This window comes from Somniosus microcephalus, chromosome 6 (assembly GCF_052327205.1).
Source record: "Somniosus microcephalus isolate GS21.2 chromosome 6, FLI_Smic_1.0, whole genome shotgun sequence".
NCBI classification, from domain to species: Eukaryota; Metazoa; Chordata; class Chondrichthyes; order Squaliformes; family Somniosidae; genus Somniosus; species Somniosus microcephalus.
Window position 1 is genome coordinate 241,416,487 of NC_140992.1, and position 10,454 is coordinate 241,426,940.

A 10,454-nucleotide genomic window follows, 5' to 3' on the forward strand; every position below is an offset into this window, starting at 1 on the left:
CGCGCTTTCCTTTCTTCCCACGCTCGCCCTTCTTCTCCGCTCCAGCTTCTAAAATGGCGTCTCCCGCGCTCTCCCTTCTTCTCCGTGGCTCAATGGCGTCTCCCGCGCTTCCTTTCTTTCCCCCGCGGACGCTGTTCAGCCCTTGAGCCCTGGCTGTGCTCTGTGCATTCTCCTGTGCGCCTCTCTCGTTGCCGCTGCTCGGTCCTGAACCCGGCTGCTGCTTTACCCTCTCTCTCTTTTTGTTTTCCGTCGACGCCGCTCGGTTTTCAACCCCCGGCTGCGCCCTGTGCGCTTCACCCTCTCTCTTACCCCGTCGACGTTGCTCGGCCTTTTCTGTGCCGTCGGTCGGCTCCAGCCGCCGCTGTCCGGGAAGGGTCTGCACTGTACCTGTTGCCAGTCTGTTGCTGGATCGTCGTGGCTGGAGAACCAAGCCCAGCTCTCAACAACCTCCCCTGCGATGTTCACTCTCTGCCAGATGACTGGGCGGTTGCTCGTGGTCGACGCCCGTGCTTCTGGCCTCGACTTTATTCCACCATCCTCCCGGAGCGAATCCTTGAAAGGAAATGTAGAGTTGCAGGTAGATTCGAATCAACCTCGTCGCCACTGTTGAATCCGTGATTCTTAAAGTATGATGTTTTCCAATAACTAGACGGAGGCTGTAAATTAACAATCAACAGGTGTTTACTGGAGGAGGGTAGTCTAAAGACTAACAGTACAGAGGCATGCTCAAGGCTTATATACAGGTGTGGTCACTGCCGGTACTACAGTATACAGGAGCTGCAAAAGTAGTTCTCTCTTAAAGGTACATACACTATATCATCCAAATCAAAAAAAAGATCAAAGGTCGGCCCAAAACCATCAACTTAAAGTTGAAGCTGGACACAGGGGCTCAGAGCAACATTCTCCCATTGAGACTGTACCAGCAGATCTTTCCCGAAAACCTGAGAGAAGATGGCTACCCGAAAAATGGTTGTTTAAAGGCAAGTAATGTCACACTGACCGCATACGGGGGGAGTGAGATTAAACAACTCGGAATAACCTTTATCAAAGGGACACATAAAAGAAAGAAAATCAACTGCATGTTCTATGTCACCGACACTGAGGGGCCAGCGATCCTGGGATTAAACAGCTACGAGAAGTTGAGATTAATCTCAGTGCATCACGAGCTGACGGAAACGCCACTGAAGATAGACAGCAACACCCCACTGGAGAACCACCCACAAATCAAGAGTAAAAAAGACTTGATAGACATTGATGTAAGCCCCCAAAGTGTGGACTAAGTGATATACAAAGTCGACAACACTGGCTTGTTATAAGAAAGACAGACCCAATAATTGAAGTAAAAACGGTTTATTCAGGCCTGGGGAGCTGTGGCTCTTGCGTCCCAACACAAGGCTCCGACTCCACCGAATCTCTTGAGGTTCACACAGTTATACAAAAATTAAGGCCCTGCCCTAAAGGCGGGGATAAGCTTATTAGCATATACAGAATTATAGTTAAATTGTAATTATAAAACCGTGACATTTCATTCTTCCAGTCGCTTACAAATCTCACATTTCGTTATCAGTTGGTCTTGTTACTTTCTCATGACCCGGGGCCTCAACTTTATTACTTTACGATCGTCCATTTGCTGTTGTCAGATGGCTTGGTCTTTTTTTTTAAGTATTTCTCTAAGATAGTAGATCTTTCCAAAGCGGGCAATCCGCAGATTTTCTGTCTCTCTCTCTTGAATTATTTCTACAGAGTAAAAATACTTTAGTTAGTTAAAAGAATAGAACCCCGTTGAGCTTCACACTTAACAAACCCTTAAGTGCAAAAGTGTCGACTCGCGTGGCCGAACCCATATATCTCTCCCTCTTTCTAAGGGGTTGTTTTGACAGTTTTAATCTCTCAGCAGTTAACCCGTAGTCCTGTTTAAACCTTATCTGGGTTTATACAACTTTTACAGACTTCTATTGTTCAACTCAGAGCACGAATTAACCTATTCCCTCCATTTTGTATATTGGTGTTACAGATGAATCCTGGTTTGTTTTACCTTATTAAATCCAATTTTTAATATCTTACTTCAACATGTATCCGGAATGTTTCGATGATACAGTGGGACGTTTCGGAGATTTCCAATACCACATCACCATCGATCCAGAGGTAAAGCCCGTTATCCATGCTCCACGAAAAGTACCCATCGAGCTGAAGACAAAGCTTGAAAGAGAGCTAAAGGAGATGGAAGAAAAGGGAGTGATCGTAAAGGTCACTGAACCCACAGACTGGGTAAACTCAATTGTGGTACGAGAAAAGCCAAACGGGCGTCTCAGAATATGTTTGGACCCAAAGATCTAAACCAGGCGATAAAGAGGGACCACTATCCCACCCCAACACTAGAGGAGATTACGCCATCACTGGCAGGAGCCAAGGTTTTCTCAAAACTAGATGCCAGAAATGGATATTGGAACGTGAAGTTGGATGAGGAATCAACAACACTGACAACATTCAACACACCATTTGGGCATTACAAATTCCTGCGGCTAGCATTCGGGCTAAAGGTCAGTCAAGATATCTTTCAACAGAAAGTAGACAAGACATACAGAGGCTGTGGAGGAGCTATAGGAATAGCTGATGATATTCAGATCTATGGAGCAGATGAAAGAGACCATGATATGCACCTACATGAGGCCATGGAGCGTACCAGGAAGGCTGGCATCAAGTTAAATGCAGATAAGTGCATAGTTAACGTCAAGGAATTCCAATTCTTCAGTATGATTTATACACCAGAGGGAGTCAAGCCAAATCCAGAGAAGATTGCAGCGATTGCTGAAATGAAACCACCCAAAGACAAGAAAGAGCTGAGGAGTTACCTCGGCTTGGTCCAATACATGAGTTCTTTCATCCCACACATGTCGGAACATACAACAAATCTCAGAGAGCTATTGAAAGAAGATGCCGAATACCAGTGGTCTGAATCACACGAAAGGAATTTCAAACAACTTAAAGAACTGTTGTGCAAAGAAACAAGTCTGTCATATTATGACAGAAGAAAACCAATCACTCTGCAAGTAGACGCTTCTACCAGAGGACTAGGGGCAGCTCTGGTGCAGGAAGGAAAGCCGAAAGCTTTCGCATCAAAGGCCTTGACGTCAGCCGAGACGAGATACGCCAACATAGAAAGAGAACTATTAGCAGTAGTGTACAGATGCGAGAAATTCCATACATACCTATATGGCAGGCGATTTACAATAGAGAGTGACCATCGTCCACTAGAACAGATCTATAAGAAGAATCTGTGCAAAGCGCCTGCAAGACTGCAAAGACTACTTCTAAGGATCCAAAGCTATGACTTCACGCTTAAATATAAGCCAGGAAAGGAAATGGTGCTAGCAGATGCGTTGTCTCGATTGTCACCATATGAGAAACACGAGGTGGAGGGCCTAACAGTAAAAATCCACCACCTAGTGAATGTTATCCCTACAAAGCTCAGTCAAATCAGAGATGAGACTAGCAAAGATGAGGAGTTGCAACTACTCACACAACAAGTAATACAGGGGTGGCCGGAGAGAATCCAGCAGGTACAGGCGACAATTCATCAATACTGGATGATTAAAGACGATATTGCAGTAGAAGACGGTATTCTCCTTGCTGGATCGAGGATCATCGTGCCAAAGGCAATGCAGACACAACTTCTCCATCTCATACACGAAGGCCGCATGGGAATGGAAAAATGCAAGCTGAGAGCCAGATCAGCTGTATACTGGATAGGCATGTACAAAAATATCGAACAGATGGTCTCTGCATGTGGCATATGCCAGAAATACAGAAATGCACAACAGAAAGAGGAGATGATACCTAGTGAAATACCGTCAAGACCATGGCACACTGTTGGGGCAGATCTCTTCATGTGCAATCAAGAATGGTATCTCATAGTGGCAGATTACTATTCCAAGTTTCCTTTTGTGAGAAGGATGAAAGACTTGAGCCACAACTACCACCAGGATTGCAAAGAGCTTGTTTGCTGAACAAGGAATCCCAGAAAAGGTAATCTGTGACAATGGAACCCAGTTCACATCGAGTGAATTCAGAGCTCTGGCAGAAAAGTATGGGTTCAAAATAGTAACCTCATCCCCCCACATTTCCCAAGGGGACACGGGTTCATCGAAAGACAGATCCAGACTGTCAAGAGAACTCTCATCAAAAGCAGTGAGATGGGGGAAGACCAAGACCTTGTCCTCCTATCACTCAGATCAACACCACTGAAAGCAGACATGAAATCACCTACGGAATTGCCGAACGGGAGGAAGTTTAAGACTACACTACCAGCAAAAATACATCCTCCCCAGGACCAGGAGGACTTCAGACAAAAGCTGGCAGAAGCACAAGTTGTAGGAAGCAAACATTACGATAAACATGCAAAGACGCTACCAGAATTGCTGAATGGACAATCAGTGCATGTGCAAGACCCGGTGTTGAAAACCTGGAATCCAGCCAAGGTCATTGGAAAAGCTGATACTCCAAGATCCTACTTCGTAGAGACTGAACCGGGTAACCAATACAGACGGAACAGACTCCACATCAGACCTTCACCTGAACTGGATAAACAGCAGACAACATCAGCAACATTGACAACACCAGCTACCACAAGCAGCACAACACAAGAAACAAGCGCTACAAATCAAACAACCATGAGCATGCACACTCCAACTCCAAAGGCGACAGCAACAACAACGAGAGCGGAACACACCAAAACACCGCAGAGAGGAGTGGTCACCACCAAATCCACAAGATGGAGGGACAACATCCAACCACCTGAGCAATATCGCGAATAAAAAAAAACTCACGATTCTTTGTAGTCGATAATAATAGTTTAGATATAATATTTGTTAATTTAAATTGTTAAATTTCACGTTTTAGTTTTTTGAGAAAGAGGGATGTTACATTGTTATAGTATCACATCGTTAAATGGAACTACTTTGGTATGGAACTACTTTGGTATGGTGTAGTTATATTGCTATGTGGCACACTGTGTACGGGCAGTGCACAGTGCAGCGTCGGACATCTTGTATCACTCTGCACCATGCGGCAGCACACACACAAAGCAGAAATACAGCTAGTAAAAGCAGTAACTAAAATGAGCTAAAAGTGTCTATTATTTATAGTAAAAGAACACAAGGAGACACAACACCCATGATCCAAACCTACCCATTTATTAATGGGAAAAAAAGTGTTTCAGGTCTGTGACCTTTCATCAGAACTGGAAAATGTTACAGATCTTACAGGTTTTAAGCAGGTACAGAGACAGTGAAAGGGGAGGGGGAAGAAAGAGCAAAAGGGAAGGTCTGTGATCGGGTGGAAGGCAGGAGAGATTTGATGACAACAGAGCAAGGCAAAAGGGGGTGGGAATGGGACAAGTAAAGAAACTAAAGATGGGTCTAGAGGAGCTGTAAATGGCAACAGCAGAATCATTACCAGCACCTGCTGTCTGAAAAAATGGGAGCAACGGTTTGATCTGAAATTGTTGAACTCGATCTTGAGTCCGGAAAGCTGTAATGTGCCCCATCGAAAGATGGGGTGCTGTTCCTTGAGATTCCAATTAGGCACCTTACAGCCTTCCACACGCAACATCGAGTTCAACAATTTCAGACCATAACCACTGCTCCCATTTTTTCCGAAGAGCAGGTGCTTCACAGACCTTTCCTTTTGTTCCTCTTCTCCCCTTCCCCCCACCTCTGCACTTGCTTAAAACCTGCTACATCTGTAACATTTTCCAGTTCTGATGAAGGGTCATTGACCTGAAACGTTAACTCTGTTTCTCTCTCCACAGATGCTGCCTGACCTGCTGAGTGTTTCCAGCATTTTCTGTTTATATTTCAGACTTCCAGCATCTGCAGTATTTTTGCCTTTTGTAATTTTTATGGGGTTGTGTGAGGCAGCTGCTCTGTGTTAGGGGAGGTGTGTGGCCATAGTACGGATAGGGAGTTTGGTGGCGCCCTTAAGCAGAGTGGGGTATGAAGGATTAGTAGTGTGAGCGTTGTTTTCAAGCGGTTCGATAGTGTGGTGGGTCCCAAAGTGGGCAAGGAAGAAAGGGACAAAGTACTTTGGACGTTAACTCGGTCGTTGAACTTCTTCCGGCATTGCTGTGCAGTCCTTGGCGTGAGTGAGTTGGCACTGAGTGCCTGGGCCACCTCCCTCGAGACGAGAGTTCCAGGATTTTGACCCAGCAACGATGAAGGCTATATATCCACGTCAGGATGGTGTGTGACTTGGAGAGGATCTTAGAGGTGGTGATGTTCCCATACACTTGCTGCCTTTGTCCTTCTAGGTGTTAGAGGTCATGGGTTTGGGAGGTGCAACCTGCTCTCAGGCCAATGTCAATGCTGACCTTGAGCTGGCCACCATTTTACATCTGCTGTCGGCCTATCTGCAGAATTCTGAGTTCTCCTATTCTGGCATTTTAGCTGCTGCATCACTTCAGCTAGATGCTGATGCTGTGGAAGATCATTCCCAAAAAAATCTATGGGGCATTTTTGACCAAATATTAATCTAACACCATGGGTGGTATTAATCCTTACTTCAAATGCAACTTAGATTGCCTATATTTAGCAGAAACAAAAATGTGCAAAATGGCAGTTTGGCTTATACTAAGGAGGGAAGCCTACTAGTAAATTACACAATTAGGGTTTTGGTCAATGTTCAATCCTTCATTATAGCTCGATTTAATAGTATATAAAATATATGAAATACCACCAATTACTGTAAATGTTGAATTATTACCAGTGGTAACGAGCTACAAAATGTGGCATTGCTGACTCCATGGATGCGGCCCCTCTCTCTATGGCAGACAATCTCGCATTTACCTGAGCCACCAATCCACTACCGTTGGAGTTGGACTCCTCCATCCTCTCCACTATTGTGGAGAGTGCGCATGGCACGTCAGTACCTCACAAAGTTGCTGCTGTACTGCTAACATTCTCCTTCTCAACGATGGCCCCTGGGGTTCAGCATCTGTGTCCAGCTGAGCAGAGCTCGGAGAGGATTACACCCCCTCGACGCCGACTCCCCACAACTATCCCTGCCACTAGTGTCTGCTTGTGCTCACTTGTGAATAAGTGAATCACCAGGTGAAAACCCAACGAACTCTCTAAGTAGACCCTCCGAAGTGGGAGTATTTGTGCTGGTGCATGGCTGTACATCATGTGATGGTGCACCCTCAATGAATGAGGTCCTGTGAAGAATTGTCTTCATGCATTTCCAGCGGCTCTTGTTCTACAGAAGGCCTTGGAAGACAAAAGAAAAGGACATGATTTAGTTGCGGCAAGATAACTATCTTGACAATTACTGTACTCAGTCTTCTCATAGTTCAGTCGTTGATGAAATAAAGTCCACATAGGTGTGTCAGATATTTTACATTCTATCACCAGGCATCTGTGATTTCCCAGTCTCTCCATCTCCAACTGAGAGGGATGCAGATGTGCCATTTATCTCCATGGCCTCCACCTCTGCATCTGTGACCTGGACTATTTGTGGTGGCCCACCTCCAGTCCTGTCCCTCTTTTTTGCGCGCTCTTCTTCTACAAGGGGTGAAAAATCAGACCTGTGAGTGAATGAATGTCAGCTGTGCATTCGGTGAGGGTGACTATCAGACATGTAAATCACTTTACACACGGATTGGGGGGTCGTTCGGCCCGATTGCCTACCTCTCTTCCGCGGCCATGTTCGCGCCCGGGTGGCCCTGGAGATGGCGCATGCGGTGTCCACCGGCCCGCTTGAGGCCTTCCGCGACCAGTGGGCGCTGCGGGGACTGGAGTGCATCATCACCCTGGCCAATCAAATTTTAATTTAATTTGTTAAGTTTTATTTAATGTTTTATTAAGTTACAGACTATTTGTTTAATCACCCAAACCAGAAGAGTACACAAGGATAGGGTGTGTGGCAGCAGTGCAGGGATACATGGGGAGGTGAGGACATGATTGGAAAGTGAAGGATGGGTGCTACTGAAACTCAAGTGGGCGTGAGGAACGATGTGATGGAGTACGCTGTGCAAGGCAGAGTGAGGGGATGTTTAAATCACAGGGTGTTGGTGAATCAGCAAATCTACTCACCTTCCCAGACCTGGTTAGGTCATAAACCACTTCCTTCTCTGCAGCCAAGACTATGCTCCTGCTGCTCACGTCCTCAGCCATCTCCAACCACACCTTCCTGGTGAAAGCGGCAGAGTTTGACCTCCCATCGCTGGAGAGAAGTATGTCCCACCTGCTCCTGACTGCCCCCGGCAGTAATTCAAGGGAAGCATCATTGAATCTGGGTGCTGCCCTTGATCTTTGTGAATTCATCCTAAACACCTCCTGGCACCTCCAAATTCCATTTCTGCTATGGCCCTTTAAACAAAGGACTTCAGATCGCGTCTTACGGGTGCGCATCAAGCCCGCTGCGCAGCTTGGAGACGTAAAACCCGGAAATAAAAATATAATGATTACATCACGTTGAAATTGGAGAATCCGACCCGCTAACGCTACTTCAGAGTTTTGCGCACGCAGTTCCCCCTCCTGCCAGAAACCTGCCTTTGCCTCAATATCGGTGCCTAAGTCTCTGTATATTACTTAAAAATAATTAAAATCCCACAAAACCCATAATATAAAACTTTTTACAAATCTTTGACTCATACATAAAAGAAATTGTTTTTCGTATGACTTTGGTTTCATATTTGGAAAGCACCGCCTCCAATTACCTGTGAGAACTGGTTACTGTAGAAATCCCTACTTCTACTTAGTAGAAAGTGGAAGGAAGCAGATCACAAAATACAGACTGCAATGTTAGCTAGCGCGTCTGTTTCTCCCACCGATACCTGTCATTACACCAGACTCGTCTCTGATAAGAGGATCTGGTATGTTTAGGACATTTCCTACCCTTTGCTTAATTGTTTATCATGTGCTCAATGTTGTTCGTCACTTCCTGATGTTTTAAAGGGCACTGAACTTTTTTCAGTTTAGCCTAAGCTTGATTTTACTTCCCCAAAGCTGTCTTTTTAGGGTTCTGCACTGTACATCACTCCCTTGGCGGGAGAATGGGCAGGTAACCTGAGCCTGTGTCAATGCTGATCTTGAGCTGGCACCATTTTGTATATGAAAGCAGCAGGAGTAATTTGCCTTCTGACTTTTGATCCTTCCTTGCGGAGAACGCTAGTTATGGTTTGGGCTTTTACCAACACTCTAGTTGGTGGATAAGTGGCGAGGCGGTACTTCAGTCCACCCACCTAATTCTAACGCTAACCTACTAGAGTTTCCTGGACTGGCCCTCATCAGTTATGTGGTAAAACTGCTGTCTTCTAAATTGACCCCCAAAGGGAGTGAAGGACTCCAAGGGACTGAGCACAAGAAGCCTCATAAAATCGTGGTCCAGCGTTTATGGAGCGAGGTGGCAGAGGCTCTGAGTTTAACCTCCCACAAACTGTCACAAAGTGCAGGAAGAGGTTTAATGATGTCACAAGATTGGCCAAAGTAAGTGAAATTACTGTTCCCCTGTACATCCTATAGGAATGATGCAGGTGTGACTCCCCTCCTTACTTCTCATGCCCTCTTGCTTTCATTACCTGGGTGACAGGGAACCTCTGGAAACAATAATGCTCCATGTTAACTCTAACTCACTATGAGAACTCACAGTGCCTGCCACAATGAGATTTTCTATCCTAGAAGGAGATGTGTTTAAAGGGAGCCTGCAGCTGCAAGTTTGATAACATGCAGACATATGGTTGATAAGACCTGTACTTGTCCGTCAAATTCCTTTAATTCATTGTTTGCCCAATGTAAAGGAAAATGTAGTACATGACCAGCACCAAAGAATTGCTACTAGAGGAGGAACAGTAACTTTGAAGTCTGCAAGAGGAGTGTAAGTGGTTTTCTCGGGCGCACCGAAAACACACCTCTTACTACAAGTTCTGGACGATAGGGATTATATGGAACAAATCAGACTCGGACACCCATTTGAGCTCAACTGTATTGTGTTTAATAGGATTAACAATAACACTCGTAACAGTTCAAAACAATACAACCCTGGCTTGTCCAACAAGCCATACAGTGCTAAATTACCACTGTCTAATAAAAGAACCCTCCTGTGAAAATAAACCAACACAGGACCCCAGCACTAAACCCCTCTAAGGTTTGGTTGGGACTTACAATCACCCCCTCACACAGCTAAGTGGTCTTGTGGATGTGTAGGCGCAGGCAATATGCTCACTCCGATTGCCCGTTGTCTTGCTTGCAGCTTCTTCCTGTGATGTCTCACTTTAGGTTCCTCCAATCGACCCTCTTCAATTTCCTCTTCCACCTCTGGCTGTAAAGCGCTTTGGGACATCCTGAGGTCGTGAAAGGCGCTATAAAAATGCAAGTCTTTCTTTCTTCATAACACAGAAAGGAAGGGATTCCCATTGTGAAATCCATTTTCCCAGTACAAAAATTAACTCTCCAGTGGTC

The 10,454-nt window shown here is 45.4% G+C and overlaps 1 long non-coding RNA gene across 2 annotated transcripts; it reads right to left on the reverse strand.

Annotated features, from left to right (window-relative positions):
- Window positions 1-1,334: 1,334 nt before the first annotated feature.
- LOC147116576 (uncharacterized) lies at window positions 1,335-8,431 on the reverse strand. 2 transcript variants are annotated; one of them, XR_015078841.1, is made up of 4 exons: window positions 8,088-8,431; window positions 7,683-7,804; window positions 2,065-2,211; window positions 1,335-1,737 (listed from the first exon to the last, which is right to left on the reverse strand). It is a non-coding gene; the product is annotated as an uncharacterized LOC147116576 (long non-coding RNA). The 2 variants fall into 2 exon arrangements; XR_015078840.1 differs by lacking the exon at window positions 7,683-7,804 and having other exon boundaries at window positions 8,088-8,423.
- Between the last annotated feature and the right edge of the window lie 2,023 nt (window positions 8,432-10,454).